The sequence below is a fragment of the Pristis pectinata genome, chromosome 17, assembly GCF_009764475.1.
Source record: "Pristis pectinata isolate sPriPec2 chromosome 17, sPriPec2.1.pri, whole genome shotgun sequence".
Classification (NCBI taxonomy): Eukaryota; Metazoa; Chordata; class Chondrichthyes; order Rhinopristiformes; family Pristidae; genus Pristis; species Pristis pectinata.
The window spans coordinates 23041623-23059286 of NC_067421.1; the positions used below are offsets into that span (position 1 = coordinate 23041623).

Consider the following 17664-nt stretch of genomic DNA (forward strand, 5'->3'; position numbering starts at 1 on the left):
CAGTTATATGCCATTTGCTTGAAATTTGATAAAATGCTACAAAAAGGCCAGGTGACAAATTTGAGCTCATGGAATAGGAAGGTTGTTGACAACTTGGATAAAAACAAATGACTTAAGGACAGACATCAGCAAATCACGGTAAATGGTTGCTCTCATTCTGCAGAATGTAGACAGTGGTGCTCCCCAACGGACAGTGTCAGGACTACTGTTTTTATTGTTGAATATGTAAATGGCTTTAATCTCAGAATACAGAGCAATATTTCAAAAGTTGATGAAGACACTACACTTGGAGGTATGGCAATTTACCACAACAGATTATGAGCCAACAGCATGAGCAGAGAAATGGTAGATAGAATTTAACACAGCAAAGTGTGCAGTGATACAATTTGGCAGAAGGGAGGGGAACATGTATTAATATTTAATGGCAGAGTACTAAAGCATGTGCAGGAAGATAGGGACCTAAAGGTTCATGTGCATAAATAATTGAAGGTAGTAGACCATTTTGAGAAAATATTACCAAAGTATAATGGGGTCTGTAAATAGAGCTATTGAATATAAAATCAAGGAAATTATGCTGAAACTTAAGACAACTCTGGTTAGGCCACATAAGGAGTATTTCATTTTAGGAAAAATATGGAGATGCTGAAGAGCGTACAGACAAGAATTACCAGAATGGTTCCAGGAATGAGGGATTTTAGCTGGAAGGTTAGGCCAGGGAAGCTGGGATTGTTCTCATTGGAGTGAAGAACTTTTTGGGGAGATTTGGCAGAGGAGCCAAGATTATGAAAGAAGTAGAAAAGTTAGACAAAAAAATGTTTTCATTATCTAATCGTACGAGGACTAGGAGACACAGTTTTAAGACACTGGTCAAGAAATACAGGGGGATGTGAGGAAGGACATTTTTACACAGTGAAGGGACCTGGAACTTGCTGTCTATGAGTTCGGTTGAAATGAATGCTATCAATGATTTGAAAGGGAAATTGGATAAGCATAACCTGCTTCCCCTTCTCAAAGGACTTCAGATACTGGAATCTGGATGAAAAACACTATGATGCTGGAGGAACTCAGCAGGCCAGGCAGCATCCGTGGAGAAATGGGAGCGGGAAAATGGGACCACTGGATTGTTCTGTGGAACACTGTAATGGATTTGATGGGAAAATGGCATCCTTCTGTGGTGCATTGATTCTGTGAATCCACCATGGTTTTTTTTATTTTATCCATCGTCTCAAAAGAATATTCTTCCTTTTCTTGGTTATTTCTCCTTTTACTCCCTGTGGCCAAGTTGCTCTTGCTGAACTTGCCAATACTCTAGAATCATTAAGAGTACTTTTTCTGGACTGTTGAGCCTCCACTGACCAGCACCCATGGCAGTTCACTGTTGTTGGGATGACTGACTCAAAATACCGAATAATCATTTGACCTGAGGCCACCACAAAGACTATTCACTTTCAACTATGCAAAAAAATACACCCTGGATAACACTCCCATCTCAAACTTTTTAATAAATAGTATACAGTACATTAAAATACTCAAATATGATACTTTGTGACTCACTATTTTTGTTTGTACATTTTCTGTTCCTGTTACAACATTCTGCTGATATTATATTCCTACAAAGAATTTCTAATCCATAGTCGTCACAATGGACAGCTTTCTCATGCACACAATTTCTTTACAGGAGCTGGAATGCCCTTTGCCTTTTCCTGATAATTAAAAACAAAATCTGAAATTATATTAAAAAGAGCACAGAATTATATTAAACAGAATACAGTTTGTCATTTAAAAATGAAAGTCTGTTTTACCAATGTCCTTCATGGAAGGAATTCTGTTGCCCTTATGTGGTCTCCAGACCAACCAGTGTGGACTTCTGAAGTGGCCAATAAAGCTATTCATTTCAGGGTGCAACAGGGATGGACAATACATGCTGGTCTTGTTGATGATGTCCACATTCCACGAACAAATAAATTAAAAGAGGCTGTGATACAGTATCAGCCTCGTCCAGTAGTAGTATAATCTCTTTGGGGAATAAGAGAATGGAATAGAATAAATATGCTCAGATTGCAGACAAGAGATGCAGAAAAGGTTTGTAAACATTCTTGTCTGGCATGGTGCCCATTTTCTGCTTTTGTGTCCAGTTAGTTTTAAAATGAAAACCTTATTGAGGCAGCCTTGTAATGGAGAGTATTTGTGCTCAGACACACTGTATTACTGATACATAAACCATGAGTTCCCTCCAGCATTTCCCCAAACACATAATCTACTACAGGAGGTGTTTGAAGGTAGAATCAAAGGGCAATTTGGTTTGCAAAGGTCTCATACTCTTTAGTTCAATAGTGCCAGGCATAACAGTGGCAGAAATCCATGAATTGCTTGCCTTTCATTCCAATGTTGGAGAATATAATGTAACATGGCAAGATTTAAGATGGATGAAAACAATCTGGAAAATATATACAACATAAGCAAGTAGACAATCAGGTATATGCATAGCTCAACTGTTGGGCTCAAATTTTTATTGGACCTGATTTCCAAGTGTAGGGGAGGAGTTGGATCAGGCTTCCCTGTATAGAATGGAGCTTTAACTCCACAGCATGCATGCTCCAATTTCTACAGGAGCCCAGCTCAAAACTAGCTGATTTGGAGGTTTAATGGGTGGGGGTGACCACAAGGGAAAGGCCATAAATTGGAATGAGTACTGCAGCTGTTGTATACAATTGGTGGCGACTGGGGATCAAAACAGCATCTGACTCAGATGCTTCTGCAAATTGATCTAGATGCATCCTGGAAGTATGCAGATGATCCAACATGGCAATCATTGGGCAACACTGACTTGACACCAGTGTTGCCTTTTGAAGATCATTTCTTCAGCTAAAGCCCTCTCTTAATCTTGCTTGGCTGAACATGGGTTATTTAAAGAGATAATTCAGGTCAAGCTTCTTTTGGTGTTTGGTACAATTCAACTGTGGTTCCATGGTTTCTATAGTAAAGTTACAAAAGTCTGCAAAGAGTGGGCTAGCATGTGGAGAAGGACATCTTGTTGCCAGAGCTGGATGCATTGATGGGTATCCCTTGGGAATACAGATTAGCTATGACCACAGAGCAAAACAAGCAGCAGGAAGAAGATGGAAGGTAGAGGTTCTTGAGAGGAGAACACTCCAGTAAAAGGTGTTAGTATTTGTATTGGTATTGGTTTATTATTGTCACTTTCACTGAGGTACAGTGAAAAACTTGTCTTGCACACCATTCGTACAGATCAATTCATTACACAGTGCATTGAGGTAGAACAGTGTAAAAGCAACAGCAGAATACAGAGTAAAGTGTGACAGCTACAGGGAAGTGCAGTGCAGATAGACAATAAGGTGCAAGGTCATAACAAGGTAGATTGTGAGGTCAAGAGTCAAGAGGTCAAGAGGTGATATTCTGGGGAGAGTCTAATCAAAGGGTAATGTCTGATTTTGAGAAGGGGATGAAAAACACGATGATGCTGGAGGAACTCAGCAGGCCAGGCAGCATCCGTGGAGGAAAGCAGGCGGTCAATTTTTCAGGTCAGGACCCTTCTTCAGGACTAAAGATAGGAAAAGGGGAAGCCCAATGGCCCTTTCCACTCTTCCATTTCCCATACCTCTGCTCTCACCCCCACCCCTCCCAGACCCAACAGGGATAGAGTCCCCCTTGTCCTCACATTTCATCCCACCAGCCTACGTATCCAACACATCATTCTCCACCATTTCCGTCATCTCCAACAGGACCCCACCACCAAGCATATCTTCCCCTCCCCACCCCTTTCTGCCTTTCACAGGGACTGCTCTCTCTGCAACTCCCTGGTTCACTCCTCCCTCCCCACCCCTCCCACTCCCACCCTGGGAACTTTCCACTGCCCCCGCCATAGGTGTAATGACTGCCCTTACACCACCTCCATGCAGGGACCCAAACAGTCCTTTCAGGTGAGACAGAGATTTACCTGCCTTATCATCTACTGCATTCAGTGCCCTAAATGTGGCCTCCTCTGCAATGGCGAGACCAAACGCAGGCTAGGTGACTGTTTTGCAGAACACCTGTGCTCTGTCTGTAACTGCAATCTGCATCTTCGCGTTGCCAGTCACTTCAACTCCCCCTCTCTCACTATCACTGATGTGACAGTCCTCGGCCGCCTCCACTGCCAGAACTCCAAGCGCAAACTGGAGGAACAGCACCTCATTTTTCATCTTGGAACCTTGCAGCCTAACGGCATGAACATTGAATTCTTCCACTTTAAGTAATCCCCTCAACCCCACCCCCCCACCATACACACACACACACACACACACACACACACACACACAACCATGTCTCTTCTTTTCTTCCCTTTCCTAGCCTTTCTCTCTTTTCTCTACCCTTTTTTCCTCCTTACCTTTGACCTATCCCCCAGTAGATCTGCTCTCCCCTCCTCCCCCGCACCTGCCTATCACTATCTCTTACCTACATCTACCTATCACTACCATGTGCCCACCCGCCTCCCATCTTTTGTCCACCTATCACTGCTCTGCTTTTTCCTCCTTTATATTGGCCTTCTGCTTTTCCTACCTTGAGTCCTGAAGTAGGGTCCTGACCTGAAACAGTGACGGTCTGCTTTTCTCCACTGATGCTGCCTGGTCTGCTGAGTTTCTCCAGCATCATAGTGTTTTTCATCTAGATGTTCCAACATCTGTAGTCTTTTGAGAAGGGGAAGCAGTTTAGCTTGATGGGATGAGAGGAAGTGCTCATGGTCCTCCTGATGTGTGGTCAATGTCCTAAAGGTACACAGCATTCAATGTCATTCATCAACTCTCAGGTCTCCCATCGCTTGGGAAACAGCATTAAATTAAAAGTCTTAGATATATCACCTCATTAAAATATTAAAATAATAACCCAAACCCCTGATTTCCATTTAAACCAGAATTGATGGGATCAAGGTAGGTTAAGTTTCGTTTGAAATTTTACCTTTTTGTTTGCATCCCACGTGATTTAAATTCAACTATTTTAGGCATTAAGTTGTCCCTCTTGCTCTCTGTAAAGTAAGCTGGGTATTCCTTATATATTTTTTCTAAATATATGAATCAAAAAATTGCAATAGTATACAATTTATTATTTAGATACTTCTCACTGAACTTTGCAACCAATCTAGTAATGTACGTGCATTGAATTCTGTTGAAGTCAATGGAACTGGATTTCTGAAGCAGAATTCAATGCACGGATAATATTACTGTACACATGCAGTGCATACACAAGGGATAAGTTTCCACCCCACCGTCCTTTGTTCCACTTCCCATTTTGAACCCTCTATTCCTCTCATTCCAGTCTCTAATGTTCAAGCTCACTAATCTAATCATACTTTCAGTACCACATAGACACATGAGATTCTGCAGATGCTGGAATCTGGAGCAACACACACAAAATGCTGGAGGAACTCAGCAGGTCAGGCAGCATCTTTGGAGGGAAATAAACAGTCGACGTTTTGGGTTGAGTCCCTTCATCAGGACTGTAAGAGGGCAGAAGCCAGAATAAGAAGGTGCGAGGAGGGGGAGGATCACACGCAGGCAGGTGATAGGTGAGTCCAGGTGAGAAGGGGAAGGTAGGTGGGTGGGGGAGGAGGGATGAAAGGGAACGATGTGAGAAGCTGAGAGGTGATGGGTGGAAGAGGCAAAGGGCTGAAGAAGAAGGAATCTGGCAGGAGAGACGGTAGACCGTAGAATAAAGGGAAGAATTTTTCCCCTTCCCCCCCACCATTCGTTTTCCCTCATTCCCGTGGCCCCCTCACCCCTTCTCTTTCCCCTCCCCCACCCTCATGACCTGCCCATTATCTCCCTCTGGTTCCCCACCTCCTCTTTATTCCATGGTGAGACCTATCACCTCCCAGCTTCTCACATCGTTCCCTTTCATTCCCCCCTCCCCCGCCCACCTACCTTCCCCCCTCACCTGGACTCACCTATCACCTGCCTGCTTGTGCTCCTCCCCCTCCCCGCACCTTTTTATTCTGGCTTCTGCCCTCTTCCTTTCCAGTCCTGATGAAGGGTCTCGACCCGAAACATCGACTGTTTATTTCCCTCCATAGATGCTGCCTGACCTGTTGGGTTCCTCCAGCAATTTGTGTGTGATACTTTCAGTCTCACCTGATCCCTCTGTCCCCCCATGATTGAGATGATTTGCTATATTACAGGTGTTTTAGAAGTAATGAAATCTGTTAACATCTTCATGGGGTACACTTTATATTTTTCCATTCCAAAAGGGGAGCAGACCAAAGGATGAGTTTGTGTGATTACAATTTCACATTACCTTTCAACAGCTTAGTTCCCCATAAAGCCTCTGATTTATTTCCTGAGCAAAATTCTACTGTCTGCAAGTAAATCCTCTTTCCCAAATACTAATCTAAAAATACTTTGGCTGATAAGTTACAGAGGTAAGACAAAATAAATTCTGCAGCTTTCTCTTGTTCCAAGACTGTCAGAAGTGTAAATCAAGAATGGAAGTTCATACATTTATGAAGTTCTCAAGGCACAATCATAAAACCTTGCATACAGTGTTTAACATCTGGAGCAGAATCAGCACTGATCTCATTGTGGTGTTATATTTCAGTGTGTTGCACACATCTGCACTGCCTGCAAGGATTTCTGCTGATTTCTGAAGGGAACAGCGCTGAAACCCTGAGCTGTGATAATTTCTGTTTTCACTGTACAGCTCAGTCACTGTTACTAATCTACAGGTTCTTGAAAGGTGTCCAGTGATTCGAATAAAGTTTACTTATGTATATATAATGCAATAGTGCAGTAGTGAAATGATGGTCCTAACCCAGGTTGTGTTCATTAGAAAACACTTACAGTTTTCCACTGCCTCAGAGTATTTAATTGAATGAGGTGGTACATCATCACAGCTGGTAGAGTTGCTACCTCACAGCTCCAGTGACCTGGGTTCGATCCTGACCTCCGGTACAGTCTGTGGAGTTTGTACCTTCTTCCTGTGATCGTGTGGATTTCCTCTGGGTGCTCCGGTTTCCTCTCACTTCTGTCACAAACCAGCAACAAAAGAAACACACTGAGCATGATTCAGTGTTAAAAACTATTTTATTAATCACTACTTATGATAATACGTAAAATAAAAGTAAAAATGTTAGTATGTTAGAATTCAAGAATGTTAAACCTCGAACGTTAACCCCAAAACTAAACTCGTCGTGTGTGTGTGTGTGACAAAGTCCAAAACTCCCAGTTCCAGAATGGTTCTTAAAGTTCAGTTCCGCAAGCCATAAGGTGAAACATGAGCAAGGGCTTCTTCAACAACCACCGTTGTCTGAAGATAAGATGTAGATGTAGAAAAACATAGAGAGAGTACATACGAAATCCAAATGTTCCTCGATGGAACCCAAACGACACTTCAGTGTTTACTCGGTAGTGACTTCCTCACCCCGAAAAGCATCCGAACCGTGGTCGTCCACACACAAATACCTGTTTCCTTCTACAGGTCAGCAACAAAGTGAACTCCACCGGATTACTTCCAACTTCCATACATGGATTTCTATGGCAAACACAGTTATTGTTTCTCATCCATTGATAGAGAAAACAAGCAGGCTGGTGTCTCTCTCCCTTCTCTCTCTCTCTCCTTCTTCTTCTTCTAACTTCTTCAACCACGTCATTACGTCCTTTATCTTCTATTGACGTAAGCACGCCCCACACACACATACACACACACTCTCTATCTTAAAGGGACTTTCACTGAGTCCGTAACACTTCCAAAAAACAGGTAGTTTGGTAGGTTAATTGGATTCTGTAAATTGATGCTTGTGTGTAGGTGAGTGGCAGATTCTGGTGGGGGTAGGGGTAGTATTGATGAGAACGTGGGGAGAATAAAATAGGATTGGTGTAAATGGATGCTTGATGGTTGGTGTAAACTCAGTGAGCTGAGGGGTTGTTTCGATGCTGTATGACTTACTTAGACCGATTCCCCAGTCCCATGCATGTCAGCTTGGCTGTATTAGTTGTGGGCATTCCATCAATGATCTCCGACCCCAGGATATGGAAGGCAGTGTCAGACTTTTGGTTCCTGTCTAGTGATCACCGCTGGACATGTATCTTTGTGAGTATCAAGTGAGGACAGAATTGAGTTCAAGTACGATACTGTCATGGTTGCATAGTCTGTCAACATTCTCAAACATCACACATGAAGATAAAAATAGATGCAGAAGGGTAACTTGTGCCTGTGGAACTGTACCCCACCAACATGTTACTGGCTTCAGAAAAGAAGGGGAGGTAGAAACTGATGGTAACATTCTTCTATTTGACATAGGCTGACATGCTGACAAACCCAGGATCTGATTGGTCCTAAGGTTAGTCCTACAATTAATCTTGGGTAAGGAAGGTGTGTGTGTGTGTGTGTGTGTGTGTGTGTGTGTGTGTGTGTGTGTGTGTGTGTGTGTGTGTGTGTGTGTGTGTGTGTGTGTGTGTGTGTGTGTGTGTGTGAGAAAGAAACAGAGAGAGATTTGGAGATTTGGGTTGGACAAATAAAGCAAATCAAGCAAGATAAATTTCTGAGGATTAGCTTTTGTGACTTTCCCAACTGAGTTTATAGACAGATTTCAATATTGTTCATTACGTATTATCTGTCCAATCACTGCAACTTTCCGTTTCTGATCATTTAGAACCTTATAATGTCTTCTTGATGAACTCCAGGGTCTGTCCTTCACTTCTTTTTGCATTCTTTTGCAACGATATTTGAAAGATAACCTTAAGTTTAGTTGACTTCAACCTGCATTCACCTCTCTTTCTTGATTGTTATATTTCTCATGAAAATCCACTAGTGTGTGGTTGAAAGTCTGACAGCCCAGGAGAGCCATACAAGATAACTACACTACTAGAAGTCTGGCCAGTGATAGATCTTTCAGGAGTTTTGTTTGTGACTAAACAACTGAAATTAAAATAATTTATAGGGCAGTGATCCTCTCTAAAATGCAGCAAATATTTTCTTTGAATAATCTATTGATTTAAATTCTGGCAGAAGGTCATTGATCTGAACTGTTGATTGTTTCTCTCTCCACAATCTGATCTGTAGAATATTCTAGCATCTTCTGTTTTTGTTTTGGATTTCCAACTTCTGCAGTATTTTGCATTTATTAAAAAAATCAGGTAGAATTAATGAAGGAGACGAGTTTTTGTTTGTGTTGGCAGGGTCTGGACTATCACTTTTACTCACATTGTTTCTATCTCTACCAGTGACACTGTCCCAGCTTCCCTCTTGGGCCTTTCCAGCTGCTCTGCACCCTTGGCAGTCCAGTCAAGTCTCTGCATACCTTGTCCACAATCATACTGATGGCAGCTCTAGAGTCCAGCATAGCACACTTTTGCTTCCTTGCTGACCTGTATTGTGTCCCTGTTAAGCAATGAGTCAGTACCAGATCCTTCAATGTCTTCCTCTCTTGTTATCGCTGTAATCTTGGCCAACCCTACACTCCTCTAGGATATCTATGCTCTGTCAATTCTGAAATCTAATGTATTCCTGGATTTACTTGCTCTACCATTGGTGGCAACACTTTTAGCTGTCAAAAGCCTAATTCTGGAATTTCTTCCCAAAACCTCTCTGCCTCATTAACTCACTTTCCTTCTTTTTCTCAAAATTTATCTCTTTGACCCAGCTTTAGGTCATCTTTCTCAGTATTTCTCTGTCCAACCTTTGTTTGATTGCACTTCTGTGAACCACTTGAAGATGTCTCACTAAGTTAAAATTGCTGTTGTTGTGATGTGATTCCTCTATCTTTTTCTCAAAACTCAGTTTCCTGTTGGAGCATTTCTGCTCACGAACCTTCCCAGTTCCACCTGAGTGTCAATCCAACACTCTGCATCCTGTTTTCTGTCCTACACAGCTCTGAACCACCCCATGCTTAAGAACATAAGAAATAGAAACAGGAGTAGACCATTCAGCCCATCATGCCTGCTTCACACTACCATTCAGTAAGTTCAGAACTGTTCTTTTACCTCAGTGCCACTTCCCTGCACTAACCCCATATCCCTTGATTCCCTTGGTCCAAAAACCAGAAGTCTGAGTTCTGCTTAAACTAAATCAATAATAAGCCCAAATCAAAGAGATATCCAGGTTTGGATGAATTGCAATGTGCTGAGTTTCGACCTTGTTCTCAAATACCCATATGGCAGAAAACTAAGAACCTTCTGTCTACGAAGTTCAATGTGTAGAAAGCCAAGTGAAGAAATTGTCAAGACATAGATGTAAAGAGATCAATACAATATAAAAAAGTGACCAAAAAGGCAATTTTTAAACCAATATCTTCAGTAAAACATCCTTAGCAAGTAAAGACAACATGAAAGTGATTGTTGATAAGTGCAGACTTCCCAAGGCAAGTTTGTGTAACAATCTACAGGTTGGATTTATTGGGATAATGACATCATGTTTCAAGACTAGTGTGAACGATCCATGAAAGGATTACAATTTTTTTCTCCACTGATGCACCAGGATGACTAGGCTACAAATTTCTGATTCTCTTTACAACACTTGAAATTCGTTTTACAAAAATGTATATTTCAAATATTTCTTAAGAGCCCTTCTTTAATACAATGATATCATTCCCCTCTTCCCTCCCCTCTCACCTACGATTGCTTCCTGTTCCTGTTTGGTGACTCCACTTCTCCTTCTCCTGAAGTACATGAAGATAATCCCAGAGGTCTGGAGAGTGGCATAAAGCCAACTGGAGATTCTGCTGTTGAATGGCAATTACATCCCTGGATTAGTCCTTAATGCACGCTTTATTTTAAAGGTTTTTCCAAATCATATTTATTGGGAAAATCCTCTATTTGTTTTTGTCAGACAGGTTGGAAGCTACATTTTGAAGTTTAGTAACAGATATCAGAGATGTGTCTGGATTGTGCCAACTATTTTTTTCTTCTGTCTATTTAGATATTTCCTCGGAATCACAGATCTCTTGTTTCCTCTCCATTTGTGTGATCTGAGGTGCCTCATGAGGCCAATGCGGGAACTGCAGTCTTCCACAAGTGGTGTAAGGGGTGGCTGATGAGGCTGGGTAGGTGGGCAGTTTGTGAGGTGGTGCAATCCTTCTGCTGCTTATGCAAGGCTTCTAACCCTAACCCTAACCCTAATCTTAACCCTAATGCCTGGCCTTCAGTTACCCAAATACTCCTTCCCCACTTTAAGTAGCCTTGGGCCAGAGGTTCCCAGGAGTCAGTGGGAATGTTGCACTTCTTCAATGAAGTACATCCTTGATTCTTTCTCTTTGTCCAACTGGTAATCTTCTCCCACAACAGAGCTCAGAATAGAGCTTGTGTTTATGGAGTCTGGGGTCAGGCGTGTGTAACTGTCTACAAGTAACAAGGGCTTCATTCCTGGGTATGTTGGCCTGGGAGTGAACACTCTCAAAATCCTTCACATTTACTGGATTTACAAGCAAACCAGCTGTTGTTGGTTCACTTATAATTCCAGTAAATGTGAAAGCTTTTCTGGAAGCAACTTTGGAGACCCCTCATTTTATTAGTATTGGTATAACCAGCCTGCATTTAAACCAATGAAAAGGCTGTTCTTTCAACACAAATATTATGCTGAAAGGTGGGAGATACAGATTAAACCATACTTCTCTCAGCAACTGCATGTATTGATTGGGAAAAGATGTCAGATGGTCAGGTGAGTTAGATACTGTAGACTCTCCCTTCTCCTAAAGTGGACCACTTCATTTTCCCATGGCGTTGAATAAAACTGGAAAAACTCATTAAGTAGGAATATAGAAGTAAGGTGTGAGGGAGCTCCCCTGAAATCTTCTGTTTGGGTATTAAAGATTAAACCAACAAAGTACTTATGAATATCATTTTTGTGAATCTTATACGATAGAATGTGTATGTAGCATTTTAAAATTTCATAGAGCTCAAGAGGGATGATAATAAATTGAATTGTTATGTCCTTTCATTCTAAAACTAATTAGCCTTCACATACATGTAAACTATGTATAAACTGAAAGGGAAGGTGGGGTGTAATACACTGGGAGACACTGTTAGTGAGTGAGTTGCCCAGAACTAGATTTGAGAACTGTGGATGCGCTTGAACAGTGACTTAAATATTGTGTGAAGATTTATCGAACAGGGCTCTCTGAGTCAAGCACAAAGCAACTGCTTTTATCTGTCATATAAAATACCTCTGAACTAATGGATATTTTGCTTCCTTGAAAAGCTGCATTAGATTGTGTTATGAATTGTCCCATTTGCAGTCTGGAAGTGGAAATCTACTCTTTCACGGGAAAGAAGTAACAATTGGGATCATTGAAATGGGTATAAATGGCTGGTAGTTTTTCATATGTATATTTTATAAATTAATGATGAGAAAAGAGACACTTCTTTCAGTCATTACTACTTTCTTATCTAATTTCCTCAGTAATGCACATAGATAAATAATTAAAGCCCAGGGATCAATGCACTGAAAAGCAGCTCTAGATCTAATAGCTGAATAAAACCTCAATAAAATCCTGATGGTAATTGGCTCTTTCTGTTCTTCTAAATTGCCTTATTTCCTTTTTGGGATATTGTGTGATCCACTGAAAGGTCTGTTGTTGTATCCTTTTGGTTTTAAAATGCCTGGTTGTCTGATGCTTGATCTCTACTGCAGTGCAGTTAGACTGGACTTCTGTTACAGTGCATTTTAGAGCCATTACAGTTCTTTCTTTTAGCTTAAAGCTTCAATCTATCCCACGATGTGGTGAGGCAGGTCTGCCATCACAAGAACAACTAATGGCTAATCAGGCTAATCAAAGCTCAAAGCCTCCTGAAATCAGAAATTGACCCATTAATGATTATCAATGTTTCTTTAACAAGCTATTGAAGTATGGAGAGTATTAAATAGTGACAAACTCTTCACCAGAGGGGAACAGGGTTACTTGCAGAGCATTTCCCATCAAAATGGAGGAGCGGACACCAGACTCAGACCAATCACTAGAAATATTGGTGGTGGAGTGATGGTGCGGTGTTACTGGAGAGTGGTAGGGAAATGTTTTAACACCTGACCAGACCCACAGAAGTACAAGTAATGTCATGTAATGTGACATCCTTGGAAGGAATGCAACAATAAACTTTCAACACTGAATTCAAACTCTTTCAGGGCACATTGTTCCCCAATGTAGAGCAACTGGACCAAGGGAGATGCTGTGCTTTTATTCACCTCAATAACTGTACAGCCATCAGTTTAGCAAAGACACCTCAGCCAATACTAGCTAAAAACTCTCATGTTTAAGCCAGAATGGACCTTCAGTACTTAAGGGATTAGCACAGTGCGGAATTGATCTCCCTGTAAACTTGTCACTTAGTTTAGAGACTTTAGTTGATTGGAGCAGTTGCTGCCAGTCTGATACTGCCGACCTCTGGGAATGTCATTAACTACAGCAAGGGATTTCTTGAGAGCACCTGAATATTGCAGGCTCTTAGTTTTACCAAGAGCCTCGCTGTTCATCACTTATTTGCAGATTTTATTGCCACCAGAAAAATTAGGAGCCCACAGGAATCAAAACTCTCTGTGGATAACTGCAACTGGGGACATGCATGAGCCTCTCACCACCTATTTAATGAGTGCAAAATATCCCAGAGAGAAGGCAGATCTATCTTAAGTATCCAAAAGCAAGAGTGTCTTCATCAGAAATGTGTAGCATCTGAAGGTTCTGCAAGTCTATTGTCATTTTTCACGCAATGTTTGTCTCTATTCTGTAACTTGACTTTTCACTACTTATTCAAAGAGATGAATCTAAGATTAAATAGACTATTTCAAACATTCCATTCTGTATCTATCCACAACTCTATGACGCTATTACTGAGCACAATTAGAATGTAGTTAAGGATTACCCTGAACCTTCTAACATCAAATAAAAGAAATTAGACGTAACAAATCTTTAACTGTAATGAGACTCGAGGACTGAGTATATATCAAGGGCTAAGAATGAATGTCAATAAGATTTCTCAGTTATTTGTATGTGGTATCAAAGATTGCATGGCCTTACTGGTAAGTTGTCTTCTGAAAGCTTTGTGAACATGTATTTTTTTAAAGACTTGAACAATGAAATTCCATTTGATTTAGCAATAAATTCACAGAACGTGAATGTGCGCAGGTTCAAGTGCTTCTTGTGCAAGCATTCTTAAATATCTCAGCAGGTTTTAGTTCAACTTTCTAAAAGTAAAATGCCAGCAGTAGAAATCCATATCATGATAGAGATCAAGACCATGGTATGAGTTTATTTATTCAATCGATATCTGAACGTCAGGCCCGCATAATGCTCCATGCCATTGATTCCTGTGAAAACCAACTGGAGGAATTCACCGTCTGTCGAGATGGGGGGTGGGCACTGAATGGAATAGAGTCACTTTATATTCAGTGGTTTGACCTCAAGACAACAGCCCAGGCATAAAGGTTAAAGCAGATGCATGTCATGTCTTTGTGCACAAGTGATAGAAGGCATCCCTGGGCCAATTTTGCCTGACTCTTGTCACTTATTATCTTTTGTCCCTGTTGTGGGGTGTGGACTGTTACCACAACAGCAGCTGACATTCATGGATTGAAATGCATGGCTCTCTGCCAACTTGTCCAGAGGCTGAATTCTCAAGAATTTTCCTTGTGACAGTATCTTTTCTTGTAGTAATTGCTTGCTCATATTTCTATCTCACAGGATTGTGATCCTCATAGCCGCCATGGTGAGTTGGAACCTAGTACATTTTGGAGGACTTTCTGCTCAGAGTGATACATAGTCAGATGTAAACCATTGTTCTAATCAATAGATCTGCAGAAAGCTTCAAGGTTTGTTTGCTGTCTTATTATCACATTACTTAAAATAATTTGGTAGATACTCTTTTCTACACTGCTTATATTAACACTTATTGATACATATTAGACATGCATTTTCCAACACTGTTTGACTATCTTTAGATTCTTAAATGAGCCCTAGATTTTCTCTGAATGGTTGTAAAATATGTTATTACAATGGATTAACCAGTGCCCTGCTTTAATATCTCATTGCACACACATACATTTAACTTTAAGGCAATTAATGAATAAAACATGAATTTATGCTGGTAAATGTAGTGAAGCAATGAAATGAGCTTACTTGAGGTCAGACATTGGTAACAGGTGTGGAGCTATAAATTGGTGCGACAGAACAGAAAAGCAAAACACCATTATTTCTGGAGAAGTTTTCTGTTTAGAAATTCATGCCTATTCAGTAGTGTCAAACATGCCATTTAGTCACGTCATTGCAATGAACTTTGCATGTAGACTGCTGTTTTAAGTTTATTCATTCACAGGATATCCGTGTTGTTGGCACTTCTCATTCATCCATAATTACCCCTAAACTAAGGAGGCAGTTGACAGTCAATCACGTTGGTGGGTCCGGAGTCACATATACTCCAGGCTGAGCAAGCAATGCGAATTTCCATTCTTGAAGAACGTTGATGAGCAAGTAGGTTTTCAACCAACATTCTAAAGATTTCATGGATTTCATGATTGAGACTAGATTTTTTTTCCAATTCCATTGTATTCAGTTACTTGAATTTTACTTTCCCAGCTTCCAGAAACCATGTTTCTGGATCAATGGTGCAGATTTCTGACTACTAGTCCAGTAAATTAACCACTATGCTATATACAAAGAGACTATATACTATGATCAACTGGAGATGAATTTCTGCCTAGAAATTCATCTCTCCCACAATTTCCTCCCACACAATTATTTTGTCCAGTTTTTGACCAGGAAGTAATTTCTACGAGTATGCAAAAGGAAACCGACTCATATTAAAAATCCAATTCCAAGTCAGAATCCTGCAACCTGTTACAGGTACCTGTACAAAACATGATGAAACGTTGTCATCAAAGGTGTACCCCTGTGTGAAAAAGATTGCTAATTACCATGAATAAATTATTATAATACTATACTTTAGGAATCTTGAACAAAACTCATTTCTCTTGGTTTAGGTCATTCTAATGTTACCATCAGTGTGGCAGGAATTCTTCGAAAGATAGGGACAGGCAGTAAAAATTCCTCAGCCAATTCCTCAACAATTTCGTTCTGATATCAATCCAATATATCCCTTATGGATCTATTGGTCTGCATTCTGCTGCCTGTCACCAACATCACTGAGGGAATTTTGCTTCTGTGCTCTGGACGAGCTGAATCCCTGCACATCTGAATGTCGATGCCCAGCTTGGAAATTAGGTGGATAAAAGGTAGATTAAACCTATTTACTATTAATGTTTTTCATTACTTCTTACTGTTTGAATGTGCCTTTTTCTGACTTATTTTGAAATAACAATTTTTAATCATTATAGGAATTTGATAGTGTTTAAAACTAATGCACAAAAAGCCTCCCAGCTTGAAGGGAGAATGTCTCTGCCCCCAGCCATGACTCCTGTCGAGGACTGTCAGGGCAGTCTAAGGGTGGGGCCACAAGGGTATGGTGCCTGAGGCCTATACATAGCTGAGGCCTGGCTTCACCCCACCACCTGACTCCGAGGGTGGAGAGACACCTCATCCAGCCCTCTGCATCTGGCCCAGGTATATGAGAGCAGGCGGGGATTGCTGGCATCGAGTCCAGGCAGTGGGCCAGACCCAACATGATTCAGCCCATTAGGTCTGTCAGTATGATTCACTACTATAGTGAAAAACTCCTGTGTGGCTTCAAGTTTAGCCTCAGTGTTTCAGGAAGTCCACTATGCAAATAACATTAATAATTCTCAATATTAATTGTGTTGGGATACAATCAAATTCCAGTGCTAAAACAGTCTTCTCATAGATGGTACGTATCCCATGTAGAATGGGGACATCCAGATCAGGGATACATTTTTTCTTCCTTCCTCAGCCTCAGAACTCCATCCCCCAAATTATGAAGTACCAATGCAGTGTCATAAACAGAGCCAAATGAACAAAAGCCAGGAGGCTGGAATTTACAGAACCACAGTGAATGAGTGGAAAACAAGAGGGTGTTCCCTCATTAACATTCTCTCAAAATAATTGACTAATCTATAAAAGTTCATGGCATTTACACAAAGGCCCCTTAATAGCAGTGGCAATGAAAGTGATTTGGGTTCAAGTGGGCTTCAACATACTCTTACCAACACCTTCCTCAGTCTATTGTATTTTAAACACATTGTTTGTTTGCACATGCCATAGTTATGAGCAGGCACGCACTGAAACTCACATTTGACTTCAGTGACCCATAAAAGATCATTAGTAATTTAAATGTAGCTTTTAACAAGAGCCAGGGCCTATTGCTTTAGAAATTATAAAGAAAAATAACAAAACCATCAATCTTTAACTTACTGGGATGAAAAGACTTTCTTTCAGTATCGTTCTTTGCTATCGCCACAAGCATGCACACCCCCATTCACTTCAAAGGCACAGCACAGAAAGTACTTACATTGTTGGCTGTGCACCAGCTTGTGGTTAGCCTGATTTCAATGAGTCATAGAAGAAAACTGGGAGACTGAACCATTTGAAGTTAGAGCTCAGGAACTAAGAAAGGGAATATTTTCTGAAGCATTATTTTTCTTTTATTGTTTTATCTTAATTTTAGAAATAAAGCCAAGTATGTTGTCATTATTTAGAAGAGCTGGTCTCTCGTCTGTCCTTGTTTGTTCAAGTTTATAAAGACTTGACTGTCTTTCACTTACTCCTTGTTTCCCTAGTAA

General features: G+C 40.8%; 1 long non-coding RNA gene across 1 annotated transcript in view; it reads right to left on the reverse strand.

Annotated features, from left to right (window-relative positions):
* Positions 1 to 17452, reverse strand: part of LOC127579554 (uncharacterized) — a 36341-nt gene extending 18889 nt beyond the window's left edge. The window contains exons 1-3 of the long non-coding RNA XR_007957698.1: positions 17394 to 17452; positions 10599 to 10708; positions 6831 to 7014 (exon numbers count right to left, since the gene is read on the reverse strand). This is a non-coding gene — a long non-coding RNA (uncharacterized LOC127579554). The remainder of the gene's footprint in view (positions 1 to 6830; positions 7015 to 10598; positions 10709 to 17393) is intronic.
* Positions 17453 to 17664: the final 212 nt, after the last annotated feature.